The sequence below is a fragment of the Platalea leucorodia genome, assembly GCF_965183815.1.
Source record: "Platalea leucorodia genome assembly, chromosome: 4".
In the NCBI taxonomy this organism is placed as follows: domain Eukaryota; kingdom Metazoa; phylum Chordata; class Aves; order Pelecaniformes; family Threskiornithidae; genus Platalea; species Platalea leucorodia.
The window spans coordinates 46,595,812-46,611,179 of record NC_138826.1 but is presented as its reverse complement, the minus strand read 5'-3'; positions in this window follow the sequence as shown (position 1 = coordinate 46,611,179).

Genomic DNA, 15,368 nt, shown 5'->3' with positions numbered 1-15,368 from the left:
ATGCTTGGCCTTCATTGCCATCGGTGCTCAAACCAGCCAGTTCCCAGCAGGGGCATTCCTGGGGAGGGAAGCAGTGAAGTGCCAAGTCACAAGCAAGTGGGGGAGAAAAAGGAAATGGCTGGTATTTAAAAATACTCAACCGAGGAGGCATGAACCATGAACTGGAGAAGCCAGAAGAAACCCAAATATGGCTTAGAATAGAAGAGAGAATGAATAATTACAGATGCTCCCCTCCAAACCTACGAGTAGGTGAAAATCACGTCGCTGCTGCTGTGATCGTGTAGGTTAATGCTGGTGCATCACAGCGGTGGTATTGTTTTTTCTAGAGCTGAGAAGAGGTGTTCTTCTGGAATATATCTGCAAATTGGTACCTCTGTCTATAACACGAAGCTATTAGACTCATGCCTGTGAAGAATACTCTTCCATTCTCTTGCTTGGTGCTAGCACAGCCCCCGTATCTGCAGTACCCTTCCAGCACTTAAAAATTAAAAATCATGGTAACTTTCTCCCTGATCCACATAAACAACATACATCAGCTGAATAGCGGACACTGCCATTAGCTTTTGTTGCAAAACCGACATGTGAAGGACTGCTAAAGTAAAGCTTGTGTGAAGAGGTTTTGTGCTGGCATCTGTGCACAGTGAGGTTTGCTCTCTCGTCCCTTATGGACATGGGCAAAGGATTCCTGCATCCTCATTCACAAGGCTCCTTCATCTGGCTGAAAATGTCATTATTTCTTGTAGCAAACAGGTATGTCCGAGGCTGGGCTTTCATGACTTCTGCCAATTGCGAACAGCTCTTGCTGACTTGTGACAGCAGATTACATTGGATGGCTGAGGCTCTTGCCATCCCCAGCCACCCGCTGGGTTATTTTTAACTTGGATTGCTTCCCTGATCCAGCGCTCAGCTCCACAAACAGCAGACTTGGCACAAGGGAGGGAAAATTGCAGTCTGGGGCGGGTAGTAACAAACATCCAAAGAGCTCAGCGGTTCCTTAAATTGGTATTGCCACCATGCAATCCACGTCATGAAACAACAGCCCTGGGGGAACAACGACGAGTTAAAAGAAAGCAGAACAAAGGCATCAAACAGAACTGTACCTTTTTTTTTTTTCACACAATAAATATTTCCGGAGGAGGGCCAGCTTATGAATCTTTTATTTTCAAAATGTACATTACACAGCTGGAATTGGTGCTCATCTCTTGCTAAGTACCTTTGAGGAGTGGAGCTGCCCGGTGTGCGCTACCCTGCTCAGCCCACTCAAGCTGTGGTTCCACCTGCATTTCTTTCAAAAGCAAAATGAGTGTCCCTCATCTCCTCCTCTGTGTGTCCTCATGGTCGTCTACTCCCATGCTCTGCTCGCTGTGCCAGTGCAGCTCTGTGTGCAACTGCATCATGACTCAGACTGGAAAGTTTCAGTGGCTGAAGAGTAATAGTTCCCCACTCTACCCTCAGTTATTTTTAGCCGGATCAGTTCCTGATCCAATCCACTATACAGACACAAAAACAGCTGTGTCAGTATGACAGGCAGAAAATGTTTGAGGGAAGGGGAGGAGAGGCTTAGATGAGTTTAATCACCACTGGTACCAAACGGGAAACCGCAATCATGAATGATTGCTTTAAATGCCCAGCAGCAATTATTTAAACTTCTCTACGGCCACCTGTCTTACTCCGTATGCAAGAAACAAGGCCTAGGGAACTTCACAAGTCTGTGCCACAGAAACCAAATGGCATTGTGCCTGGTTTAGCTGCACCTTTCTCAGTGAATCAAGGGAAGCTGAATGCAGGGAGCCTAAACAAGTCTGCTGGTATGTGTAGCAGAGAGGGTTCCTCATATCTTGCTTACCTGCTTGTGGTTTTGCCAGCCTGTGCGCTTAAATGTCAAGTCCTGCAGAGATCAAAGTTTGCCATCTTAGTAGTTTGTCTGGACACCAGCCACGAGCAGTTACTGAGAAATGTGCAAAATGTGTTTAGAAAATGCTCTAGAAATGATCTGCTGGCATTTTAAAGCTTGCTTTGAAACGCTCTAAGTACTGTGGCACAGAAAGCAAGTGGCACCTTCTCTGCTCTGCAAAACAGTGGTGTTTTCATGTTTGTACCCTTGGGCTCAGGGTAACCCTGACTGCTTCGACCTCTTTTCTTGCTGCCTTCCTCCATCTTGCAGATTGGGTAAATAAAGTCAAGTCTTTACTGAGTTGTGGCAGCTTGGCTTTGTCTCATGTGCTGTTGTCCTGTCCTGAAAGTTTGTTTTCTTGGCAGAAGTGGTTTGATGTAACATGGATAGATTTTCTTTTTTGTTGTCTTCTTCCCCAAGCCTTTTGCTGCTGGGATGGTCTCTCCTACTTCCTTTTGTCCTTCCCCGGTGGCATGCTCTGACAGACAGCTCAAGGGAGAGACGGGGAGTCAGGGATGATTTCCTCCCTGTTTATGGGGACTGTTACCCTGGTGTTATCTTGCCTTCTGTGGGAAAAGCATCTTCTCTTTGTGTTCAGAGTAGTGGGTTAAAACCAGAGAGCTGGTACATCCTCCAGCTCCTAGAAGCAGGGACTGACTTAATTAAGGAAAGGAAGGTCCCGTGTCTGGATGTCTGTCCCCTGCAGCCTCCTGTCCCAGCCACAGAGCAGGCGGCAGACAGAGACGGCAGAATCCGGGTCTCCCCAGCAAGGAAGACCATCTGAAGCAGGAGGAGCAAGTTCCTCCTCTTGCACAGGCTTGGCTACGGAGACAGCGGGGGAGAGCAGCCAGAGCTGCAGCAGGATGAGGGATCCCAGGGGCATGGAAAAGAGAAAGAGAAAGAGAGAGATGGGAGGGATTGCTGTGCTGGTAATTTTCCAGGGAAAAACACAGTTTAGGATACATTTCTTACAAATACAAGAAGCTTAATTTAATACTGTTTTTTCAATAACATGATCTATCTACAAGTTTAATTAAAAATCAAGCATAATAAGAGCCAAAATAAAGTAAGACCTCAGCCCAAAGCAGAAACTGAAATGACTTTCCTTCTTCCTTTAGCAATACTTTGCCTGGTTTCTAAACATGAACATTAGCTTCTGTTTGAGACAGGTTGCCGGATTAAAGCATCCGTCTCTCGGTTTGGAGTACAGTATTGCAGCGCACGCACCTCGGGTGAATGAGTGATTCAAGTGAAAACACGTCAGACAGAGCATATGCGACGGACCGTGTGTTTTGATTCATGGCTCTCCTAGAAAGCTCGTAAAGATGACAAAGACCTCTGTGGTCTTAGAGGCAGAGACTGAAAGAAAAAAAGAAGGAGGGAAAATGTTCCACTGCAAAATGTTGAGGGAAAAGTAAAGAGCTGCCCGAACCTAAGCATGTGTCCAGAGCTGGACTCTGTGGATAAAGATGCTAATTCTGTACTATTTAATGATACTACATCAAAAAGCACAAAAAAAAAAGCTTAAATTCCAGTTAGCCAGTGCCTGCTGACACATTATATAGTGGTCAAATAACATACCTGAGACACATGCTAAATACTGACCATGACCAGAAGACAGTTAGTAATTCTGAAGCATAATTTAAAGATGAAAAGTATAATTAACAATCTAGAGATTTATTCAGAAACAAAAAATCTGCTTAGTCAATTAAAACCACTTACTGGGGTATATGACCTACTCCTCCTATAGGGTGCCTGAGCAGTTGCTGCTGTGGGCAAGGAATGGTGGGGATATTGTTAGATGAAGACTTTGCTCCACCCAAAGGCACAAATACAGAAAGGATTTATAGAATCATGGAATGGTTTGAGTTGGAAGGGACCTTTAAAGGCCATCTAGTCCATCCCCCCTGCAATGAGCAGGGGCATCTTCAACTCGATCAGGTTGCTCAGAGCCCCATCCAACCTGACCTTGAATGTATCCAGGGATGGGGCATCTACCACCTCTCTGGGCAACCTGTTCCAGTGTTTCCCCTCCATTTCATGCAACAGTAGTGACTTCTGCCTAGATTCCACTCAAAATAATATGTAGAATTGTCAGCCAAAGAATGCCACAGCAATGATGGTTCAGCAAAACACCTGACCTCCTACAGCATTTACTTGAAGACTGCACAAAACAGGATATGTGAAAATCCATGATTTCATCTGCTGTCAAGACAGAAGTTTCTCAGGAAGGTAATGAGAAAATTATAAGGGATACTGGCATGTTATCTCTTCAGAAATGCAGTCTGTTTCTTCTGAGAGTGGTCTTGCAGCAGGCGCAGGAGTAGCTGAGAGTGCAGGAATGCTAGTGTTTGCCTGGGGATGGGCTGCTGCAAGGCTTGGTAGGGCAGAACCAGGGGGGGAAATGTCATGCTCAAAGATCAGTCACAGATAGATGGGGGAAACCAGAGCAAAGACAAAGCATAAAACTGGCGTGGCAATTGTTTCGGGGCTGGATTGATTGCAGACACTGATGTGAAAGGCATCCAAGGTGATTGCCTGTTGTTTAGGTGATTTACTATGGCTTTAGCAGGCATAAAACGGGATTAAAAGGGAAAACACGAGGCATCTTTTTGTTTCATATGTTGGTGTTTCCGAAGGTGGAACACTGTGGTGTAATCGCTCTGGCAGCAAGCTTTCTGTCCTTACCTGACCCCAACCAATCCTTCCTACCTCCGAGCAACAGCACATTTGCATCCCTTCTTCCCCCCAGTTGTTCAACAGGGAACTATTTACAACAGGGCAGTTACACCGGCCATTGAGTGCCTGTAATGAAGAGGGTGTTCAGCTGTGGTACCTGGCAGGGGGGATGTGAATAAAGGGATGAAACTGGAAAAGGGAACCTCTTAAACCCCAGAAGAATTTGTAACATGGAGCCACAGCCCCTGTCACACATGCTGAAAAGAAACGGGGGGAAAAATGGTCCCCAGGAAAACCAGACTGACTGACTGACAAAGGTAAACCAGCCCAGAATTACTTTCAGGCCAGAGGAAAGAAATTGAGTACATTCATTGACCTCCATGGAGGGCCAGAAATGTTCAGGTGATGTTAAAGCCACAGAGGAGGATCCATCGGTTCAAATTTACCTGCAGGAGAAAGCAGGCCGGCTGAATCCTGCATGTTTTTCCAGGTAATGCACTGAGTCTAATAAAACCACATTTTGTTTTAGCTCTTGATTTATCCTATCAATTTAAAATAAAATTTTAAAATTTGAAAAATTTTAAGACGAAGTCGATTTAAACAGAATCATGAGTAGGAGTCACTCCTAAAACATACCTTACTAGCCTAAGGCTGTATCTGTTCTTCCAACAAAAAAACATAATTGGCTAGTGCAAGAAATACATGGCAGCTAGCCTTCTTCCTTGCTGTGCTGGTGTGTGCGCAGCGTTCTGCTTGCCGTCTTTTCCAACAGCCTGTCATCTTCTAGCAGAGACCCTCCCGTAAGCTGCAGCACCTATTTTCTTAGTCTAAGAGAAACTGCAGAGACCCATGACTTTTCTTGGAGATCGCCAAGGTCGAACAAGTGATTTCACACATTCATGTGAGGTTGTTTAGAAATTACTTGTAGATGAAGAGTTTTCCCTTTCTTGGGTAGGATGTTTTGACTCACAAAGGTATTTTGCGGCTTCTAATGGCTACGTGAGGTCATTCTCTAGCTTTTCGTGAGTGTTCTGGAACTATTACAGGGGACCTAATTAAGCCCTCATATAAAAAAATTAAAGTCTAATGGGCTAGCTAGAGTTGCATATGGACTTTTGCCTAGACTTTTTCAGACCCAGTGTCAGCCATCAGTACCGCACAGCTTTCTGATGAAGCTTTCTCAACCACCTTGCTGCAATATCCCTCGTGTGGCCTTTTCCAGTATTGCACAGGTCAAAAACTGGAACATCATCTGGCGCCTGGCAAAGGAAATTTAACATTCTGCCAGGTTTAGATTACCACTCCAATTTCAAAAGGTAATGGAACAAGCCGAACTGGAGCGGGGAGCATTTGATATTTTAAAAACAAGGGGAAAAAAGCCCCCCAAAACTCCCAAAACACCCCCAGTCAGTCATAGAATCATAGAATCATTTAGAATCATAGAATCGTTTAGGTTGGAAAAGACCTTTAAGATCATCAAGTCCAACTGTTAACCCAGCACTGCCAAGTCCACCACTAAACCATGTCCCTAAGCACCACATCCACACATCTTTTAAATACCTCCAGGGATGGGGACTCAACCACTTCCCTGGGCAGCCTGTTCCAGTGCCTGACTACCCTTTCCGTGAAGAAGTTTTTCATAATATCCAACCTAAACCTCCTTTGGCACAACCTGAGGCCGTTTCCTCTCCTCCTGTTGCTTGCTGCCTGGGAGAAGAGACCGACGCCCACCTCACTACAGCCTCCTTTCAGGGAGTTGTAGGGAGCAATAAGGTCTCCCCTCAGCCTGCTTCCCTCCAGGCTAAACAACCCCAGCTCCCTCAGCCGCTCCTCATAGGCCTTGTTCTCCAGACCCTTCACCAGCTTCATTGCCCTTCTCTGGACACACTCCAGCACCTCGATGTCCTTCTTGTAGCGAGGGGCCCAAAACTGAACACAGCACTCGAGGTGCAGCCTCACCAGTGCCGAGTACAGGGGCACTATCACCTCCCTGGTCCTGCTGGCCACACTATTCCTGATACAAGCCAGGATGCCATTGTCCTTCTTGGCCACCTGGGCACACTGCTGGCTCATATTCAAGTTGGAAAAGACCTTTAAGATCATCGCATCCAACCATAAACCATCTTAGTTTGCATGGTGCATTTAGGTCTGTTTTCCTTCCTGTATTATGATCATGACTGCAGCAGCGAAGTCCAATCTCTGAAACCGTGGACAAAGCCACCACTTATATATTTAGAGCTTGTCCCAGGAAATCAAAAAGCTATGCAAATACTGGCTGTTTTGATCTCAGAATTGCAACCAGGGTTGACAAGCAGCAAGGGGTAAAAAACCCAAAACAACCCAAAAAATTAAATAGAAAGGGAAGAAAACTGGCTAGGAAGCTCTATAGGATAATAAGTAATTTAATTTAAAAGGCACCCAGTGTGAACTCTTTATAATGCTATATTCTGAGCTGAAGAACTGAGTCTAAATTCCTCTGCCAATAGTTTCTCTAATAGGATTATTGAGTAGTTAACATTCACTAATAAATCATGTACAAGATTTAGATAAAGCAATGCTACCTAAACCAAATAATAAAGACATAAAACAGGAAAAATATGCCCTTGCACATAAACGTCCATTTCAGTTGTAAATCTCACATTTTCCTTTGCAAGCAGCCTGTAGACTATTTCTGAAAGTGAGAAACCCTTAAGAACAAATATTTTAAAAACATTGTAATTATAAAGTTGATAGTAGAAGGAGTGAAAGCTCAGCTTTGTATGTTACATATTATTATCATTGTGGGTAACACCTGATCAAAAAAGATTTTTATCAAACCTAGAGGTCAGAGTTTAAATACTGATGATCCATTTCATGCTGCAAAAGTCTCATCCCACCGTAATACAGGCATTTCATGACTTGACTGCATTAGGTACCATCAAACTGAGAAAAATACAAGAGAAACCACTGTGAATTATCCATATCATTAAGACAGAAAATTAAAAATAGAAGTGTTCCTTCCCCTGCCCTGCAGTATAAACCAAAAATATTGCACATAATACTACCGTAAAATCAGCACCACAAAACTCGGTTCAGAATACTCCTTCCTCTTACAGAGATAAAACATTTGAGAATGGACTATTACATTGTTTTCTAATTACACAGTTATACATTTATATTTATAGTAATATGTTTTATAATCAAATATGTATATTTACATTGAGACATTTATTTATAAGTAAATAATTTTATGTCAGAAATTTTAAAAGCCTTTACATTTTTCAAATTATTACACATACAGGTTTTCTACATAAGCCAGAAGAAAGAAAAGAAAAGGTGTAACCACAAGGACATGTTTTGCCTAGAAGGGCTACATAGCCCTGGATGATACATGTCATCACAGCAACCTATCTATCTCCTGCACAGTCATTTGAAGTTTCACAACTCTAGTTCAGATTAAATACCAATGAACTGATTCATTCTTACAATGAATTTCACTGTAAATAATTGTAAAAAGTACATTTAATACCATGACTCAGTATGCAAAACATCTTCTGCCCCCCCTGGCCAAAGCTTGCTATGCCTCACACCTACCTCCAGCAAAGGCTAAAAGTGTCAGCACAGCCAATAAATGGCCCCACGGCTTCATAACCAGGCTTCTGACACTCACTTTTCCCAAAGATTCATGTTTGAACTAGTAAAGGGACCAGGATGATTTGCCATCAGTAACTGCAACAAGGAAAGCACCCCTAATTACATCATGTTTTAAAATAGCATCCCATACCCCCAAAAATAGAAGGCATCACAAATACACCACAAATTTTCAACTTACAAGCCTTTGACTTTTGGTGGGGTGAAAACTAGTACTGAGGAATCTATGAAAGGTCACAAAGAAAAGCAAAGATCTATTAATAGGCTTGCATGTACTATACAGCAGTCTACCAATACACTGGAAATGTTCAGGGGGTCTGAAACTGAAAAAAGCCTTACAACCACTCTTACAGCACTGAGATCAAAAGTGAGGAAAAGATGAGAGACCACGCTGTTACCAAATCTTTCATTCCTGAGAGTCCCAGTGGTCAGCATTACATAAAACATTTATTAAAAATGAATGCCATTCCATAAATAACTTGCATGTATTATGTAAAATATTTATTAAAGATGAATGCCATTCCATGAATAGCTTGCGTGCTGCTTAGTTTGAGTAACAACTATGCATTTATCCATTGTAAATGAAGTTCTGTCTTCTGCCCAACGAAATGTCTTTTATACCTCAGTCTGTAACCCTTTTCATAAGTAAAGTTTACAAACACATTTTATACGACATGTACTTTAAAATACAGCTTTCATACAAACACATGTAAAAAAGAACAATGAATGCAGCTCATTAGTAGCTCTTGACAAGGGCTCAACAGGAGGGAAAGCAAATACAATAGAGAGAATAAAATGTCTGGGATGAAGAACCTCTAAACCTGGCCTATGGCTAGGAGACAACCATGTTTACACAGGAACATGAATTAGAGCTCAGGTTTATGTCCTGCCGAGTTAAACCACTTCCCACATTGCTCCTTGCATGATCCTACGCTGACTGAATAAGCAAGAAGCAAGAAAAAGTAAGAAGACAGAGAAAGCAACACCAAACTCTTGACACCTTCAGAAGGGCAGGAGCAAGAGCACAGCATCCCTACATACTTATTTCAAAGTACAGCAGCTGCCGATCTCCTGTTGCACATGCTGCCCTGGTGCAGAAGGGGTCTAGAGGGAAAATTTAGACAACTGAAAAAAATCATCCTTAGCTTTTACAGACAGATATCTCTACATTAGGTCACCATTTCTGAAGCTAGGTCCCATCTTCAAGCATTTCTTAGCTATACTGAAAGTTTAGAAATGCAACTTTAAAAACCGCAGACCTAGCTGGATCATTGGACGTGATAAAGAAATTATTTATTCCATTACTTTCCACTTCCCATACACAGACCCTTCTCTGTCACGATCCTCTGCCACCTTATGCACATAGATTTGGAGTCTACAACAGTACACACATGTATACGCACATGCACACACACACACATATAAAATCTATAATAGTATATCCCTATATCATATAATATCCAATATAATAATATGATATTGGATAGTCTATCCAATAAATTAATCTGCCTTTTCGTATATACACAGTGATTCCTACTGTTAATTGAACTGCAGCTATGCATAGACAAATTCCCTTCCCCTCTAACTGAACAAACAAGCTTTTTACAGAAACCACATCATCTGTGTTTCCTGACTATGTTGTTTCAGATTCTGACTTACTCATCTTTTTGCCTTCTGGGCTTCTTTCTTCTTTGGTCTTAATACTTCATCGTTTCTATTCCACACATCCCTTCCAGAAGACAAACTACAAAATCACAGGAGTGAAACTGCTGATTTTTTGAAACCCCGTCTTTCAGAGAGAGATGTCTTATCAGCACATCCTCATCTTGAGCAAAGATTAACTCTGTATTAAAAATGAAAAGAATTAAAAAATATTACTTAAAATCCAGAAATCTTGCATATAACAAACTGAGAGTAAGTCATCGAACAAAACAAGAAAACCCCCTTATTCAAATATTCAAAAAGCATTTCTAGAGCATGATTCACCTACTCCTAAGGTAGACATCTAAAATAGGTCAGATGAATCACCGCCTAACAGTGTTCGTTTCTCTCCAGTGACTGTGAAGGGAGCCCAGACCGTAACTCAGATGGAGACACCCATATTGCAGCTATTGAGATGCGGGCAGGCAAACACCAGCCCCAGTTTTCACCCAGATTGCCTGCCTCAGATGCACCCCAGTTTCTGCAGGAACTACCCTGCAGAAGCAGGCCCTTGACAAGGGGAGCAAAAGCTCTGCCTGGTGCCTTCGATTGCTTGCCTGCCCTTTTCCAGCTTTCTCGAGAAAAGCATTCAATGAGAGCTGCTGCAGCAAGCGGGCAGAGCTCTTCTGTCCCACCCCTCCCCTCAAGAACCAAGAGGTTTGGGATGAAGGGGGAAAAGGGAGTTAAAAAGTGTTTTCCTACCCCCTCTTCCCTGTGAATACAGGGTCAGTCTGCTCATCCTACATTTTCTTTCCACTTAGATATATTCAGAATGAGACAGAAGTTTCAAAATCAGAAGAGAGTTCAACAACTCTATTTGATCTTTATTAAAATACGTATTTTCAGATTTGGGGATCGATTTCATGATATACTTTTGACAGGCTCATGGAGATTTTTTCTGTAGTTTCTTGCAGACATAAGGCTTTTTTATCCCACTGTCAGTCCCACTGTCATTAGTCACTTCGGAACCAACTGGCTCATTCCAATCAAATTTAACATGCACGCAGAGGAATCAAAGATGAGCATGCTCCAGAAATCAGCGGCTGGGTACAGCAGAGAGCTCTTACTGGCACCCCCATGGAAGGATCAGCAGGGAGAGACTAGCTCTTATCCATGTTGTTTGGCAGTTTATGTAATATCTTGTCCAGGCAGCAGGTCAAAATATTTGGTTTAGGGACACTGAATCTGTTGGGAATGTGAGAGGGACATAAAGATGATTTGGGGGTAATGGGCTGCTTGGAAGAGGGAGCCCTAATAAGCTTCCTTTCTTCAGGCTGAAATAAACAACAGCAGAATGTGCCACTTGTTGCAATAAAGTATTAATGGGAATATTTGTTAGTAATAATGAGCTAACTATATACTGTTTGGGGTCTTTAGACTGTAAGGATTTGGTTCTGTAACACTGCACATGACCAGGATTTCCACCACTGTCCACTGAAGTAGCTGACAGAAGGACTGTCAAGGGCCAAATGTGGGGCTAGATAACTCCACCTGAGCCTGGAAGCTGGTGCTCCTAAAATGATGGAGAGGACTTACACCTGGTTTTTGCTAGCCCTTCCTCTCTAGGAGTTCCTGAAATGCTCACATCCTGTAGAACATGGGGACCTCTGCCTCCTACGAGAATTTCCAAAGCAGACTACCAGAAATTAATCAGAAATTCATTAACTTCTCCTATGAAGAAAGGCTGAGAGTGTCGGGGTTCTTCAGCCTGGAGAAGAGAAGGCTCTGGGGAGACTTTATTGTGGCCTTTCAATATGTAGAGGGGGCTTATATGAAAGATGGAGAGAGACTTTTTGCCAGGGCCTGTAGTGACAGGACAAGGGGCAACAGTTTTAAACTGAAAGAGGGTAAGTTTGGATTGGATATAAGGAATAAATTTTTTATGATGACGGTGGTGAGACACTGGAACAGGCTGCCCAGAGAGGTGGTAGATGCCCCATCACTGGAAGTGTTCAAGGTGAGGTTGGATGGGGCTTTGAGCAACCTGGTCTAATGAGGGATATCCCTGCCCATGGTGGGGGGGTGGACTAGAAGATCTTTGAAAGTCCCGTCCAACCCAAACCGTTCTGTGATCCTATGATCTGAGAGCACCTGAGGAGAGAGTTGGTGATTTTCCTGGACCTGGGAATTCAGGACAAACCCCGGAAAGCAAGGATGCCGGTTTCCTAGCAGGGCTGGGAGGTAAGAGGAGTGAACTGCACATGCCAGTTCCTGCGCTCGGCAGGGCCCGGGGGCCTGGCACCCGTGCTCCCAGCACGGCACACCCGGCAGGGCCCCCCGCGCCCACGCAGCACCCTCGCTCAGCCCCGGCAAGCGTCCCAGTCAACCCCCACCACGGGCGAGCCGCCGGGGCTGGGGAAGGGGGTGCCCGGGCTGGGGGCTGCAGGGCAGCAGCACGCAGCTGGAGAGAAGCGAGAAGCCACCACTGAAACTACGCGGGGGAACAGCAAGCAGCCTGGCTGGTCCAGGCAGGGAGCATGGGCACAGGAGCACATCTGCAGCGATAACAGGTTTGGAAAACAGCCTCTGGGGAGAAGCGGGGGAACTGCGTTTGTTGAGTCTAGAGGAGAAGGCTGGAAGTAGGGCACGACATGATAACGCAGTTGCAGTGCATGAGAGGTTGTTATTAAGAGAGGCAGTGATTACATTGCTGGAAGGACAAAGATAAGATCTAATCGGCTTAATTTTCAGGAAAGAAAAGAAGAGAGGAAAAAAGAAAAAGGCTAGATGTTGCAAAAACTTTCTCTGAGTAAGGCAGCACTGGAATAGATTACCTAAGGAAGTTGTGAAATCCACTTCACTGGAAGTTGTAAGAAGTTAACCAAACATCACCGCGCTCTCTCAGTAGAGGATGGACGGCCATGCTATTTCTCAGCCTTTGTAAAGCAGAAGTCCATTTAACCTTTAAAAAAAAAAAAATCCATACATATGGGTCATTAAATGTATGGGCAGTAAATAAAAAGTTTAGCATTTGGATAAAAAAAGTACTATAGTTTTACAAATCCTAATTTTACCACTACAAATGCAAGCATTTAAATTCAAAATGTCATTTGGATAGCAAACATCGATCTTTCCTCTCAAAGAAATTGCCTTGCAGTTCTTGAGCAGGTAAATGCTGGCAAGATCTTTTAGCACTATTTCTGTCATACAAGTTACCTCATCACACCTCCTTCCTGCTACCAACCTTTCTCCTCTGTTATCTCCTGCTCCCACGTAGCAACCTGCAGGGTTGTGTCCTGCAGAGAAGCGCTGGCCACTTCTGTGTTCTTTGGGGCACTTTTGTTCCTATTTAAATGCTTGCGGACTGGGCCAATCTCACAGCAAGATTACACAGTCATCTCTCCACTATCTGAGGTTATGGGGCCATAGGATACCTTAGACACTGGAAGAAAACAGATCGTATGGTTCTTTTGGGACCCACCGTAGAGCAGAATACTCTCAACATATAGAGTATACTGAGACATGCAGACCTTCCCAGTCCATCAAGGGGTATTAAGTCCATCAGGACATCTTAACTCCATTACCTAAAGGACACAGAGTTAGGGAGGTTTTCTTGAGATGCTGCATGGATGTCTAATGTTAATCATCTAATCAGATGCTGAGTTCAGTCCGGCCTTTCACCACCAAATGGTCCCACTACCAATAACTCCGATAACCTTGGCCAGCCAACCAGCTAATGCTAACGGCACAGCTGGTTAGGGCTATGTGCTGACTGGGCAGGTTGCTGGCAGTCCCTGGACAATACTAGGAGGTGTTCCTCAGTCCATCCCACGCAGAGAAATGTAAACTACCCTGACACTGCCAAACCATTTCCTCTGCTAGGAAATATGCTGCAGTGACACTGGAATGACTAAACAGGCTTGGTAGAGCTTAGTGACTCTGGCTCATAGTGATTTGCGTGATTTGGTGAGACACTTGTCTCACCGGTGCTTTGATATCCACATAACTTGTGAGCTCAGGCACAGTGCTACATGAAAACACAGGTATCCCACATCTGATGGGTACGCAGGATAAAAGGTCCTCTGGGAGATGGAAATTTTGGGTAGTGTGGTGCAGGTTGTACTGCAAGGCTCCACCCTCAAGACCAGCACAGGGTCAGCAGTGACGATGCTGAGCCACAGGTTATAAGTCTTGCTGGGTCTGATCGGACTCTGTGGGGAGCCACTCAGGTGCCTCTGCAGTTGCTCCCCAAAACTTCTGGCTCCATCAGGGCACATTAGCTTGGGCTCTTCACCATGTGCTTCCAGACCCAAGCTGACTCTGAAACAATCTAGGCATATTCCTACTCATAAACCCTATGAGGATAAGATGGGCCTTCTCAGAGTCAGCTCTGGTACCTCTGAACTTCAGGGATAGCATATCCACAAACTGGATAAGCTACCTAGACACATTAGACATAGCTCATTTCATTAGCACTGAAAGAGAATTTTGAGTGTTCGAAGTCATGTACAGATATTATTTACTGAGGACATCATGCCTTTGCAAAATAGACTGGGGAGTAAGATTTATCATTGTTTTATGATGAATGTACCAGCCTAGAAAGAGGCAAGCACACTTGTCAAGGACTCTGGAGGTACGTGTCCAGTTCTTATGTCTGCTTCTGGCCTGATGGGCTGCTTTGTGCAAGTCTCTTCACCTACCGCCGTCTTCCCATCTTTGTTCTCTCCACTTGTATAACTGTGGCATGCAGTTGTCACATGTTGGTGAGAGGCACTATATAAAACAGAGATATAATGATGAAGGGTATAAGAGAACTGGTGGCAGATGGAAGATGAGAACCCATGAATTCCAGGCTGCAAGTACTCGACCCAAGGACACTTCATCTGAAGAATCAGTTCATGGATTTCGCTCTCATAAATGCTGTTCTTCATATGGTGTTTGGAGGAATAATCATATCTGATGAGTTTTTTTCCCCCTCTATTCCAGCTGAGGATGACGTTGCCCCAGCTGAAAATAAGGAGACCCGTCATCTAAAAATTCATATGAAAATGAACACACTTTGACCCTTACATTCACCAACAGAGAGCCCAGATGGGAGAGAAACCCCTTAGGTGCTGTGACCATGGAAAGGGTTTTGATGGGTATTCTGACCTGACTCAGCATCAGCTGGTTCACACTGGAGAGAAGCCTAATCTGCATGCTCCTTGTGGGAAGAGCTGGAGCAAGGATTCATCCCTTACTCAGCATCAATGAACGCACCTCAGAAAGAAATCAACACCTGAATGGAGTGTGGTCACTGTGAGTCCTGCAGGGCAGGCATTCACTCCTGCACCAGAGATGGGATAAAGGTGAAGATATCCAAGCCACTGTTGGGAGTCTTGCAGGGAATATGAGGCACAACCCCAAACACTACAGAGATCAATCTGACAATGCTCCAGTGCAGTGGGGTAACAGTGGCTGGATGCAAGTACCCTACTGACACGATGGGCCTTGGGAGGTCATGTTGGTTTTGTGAGAATCACTA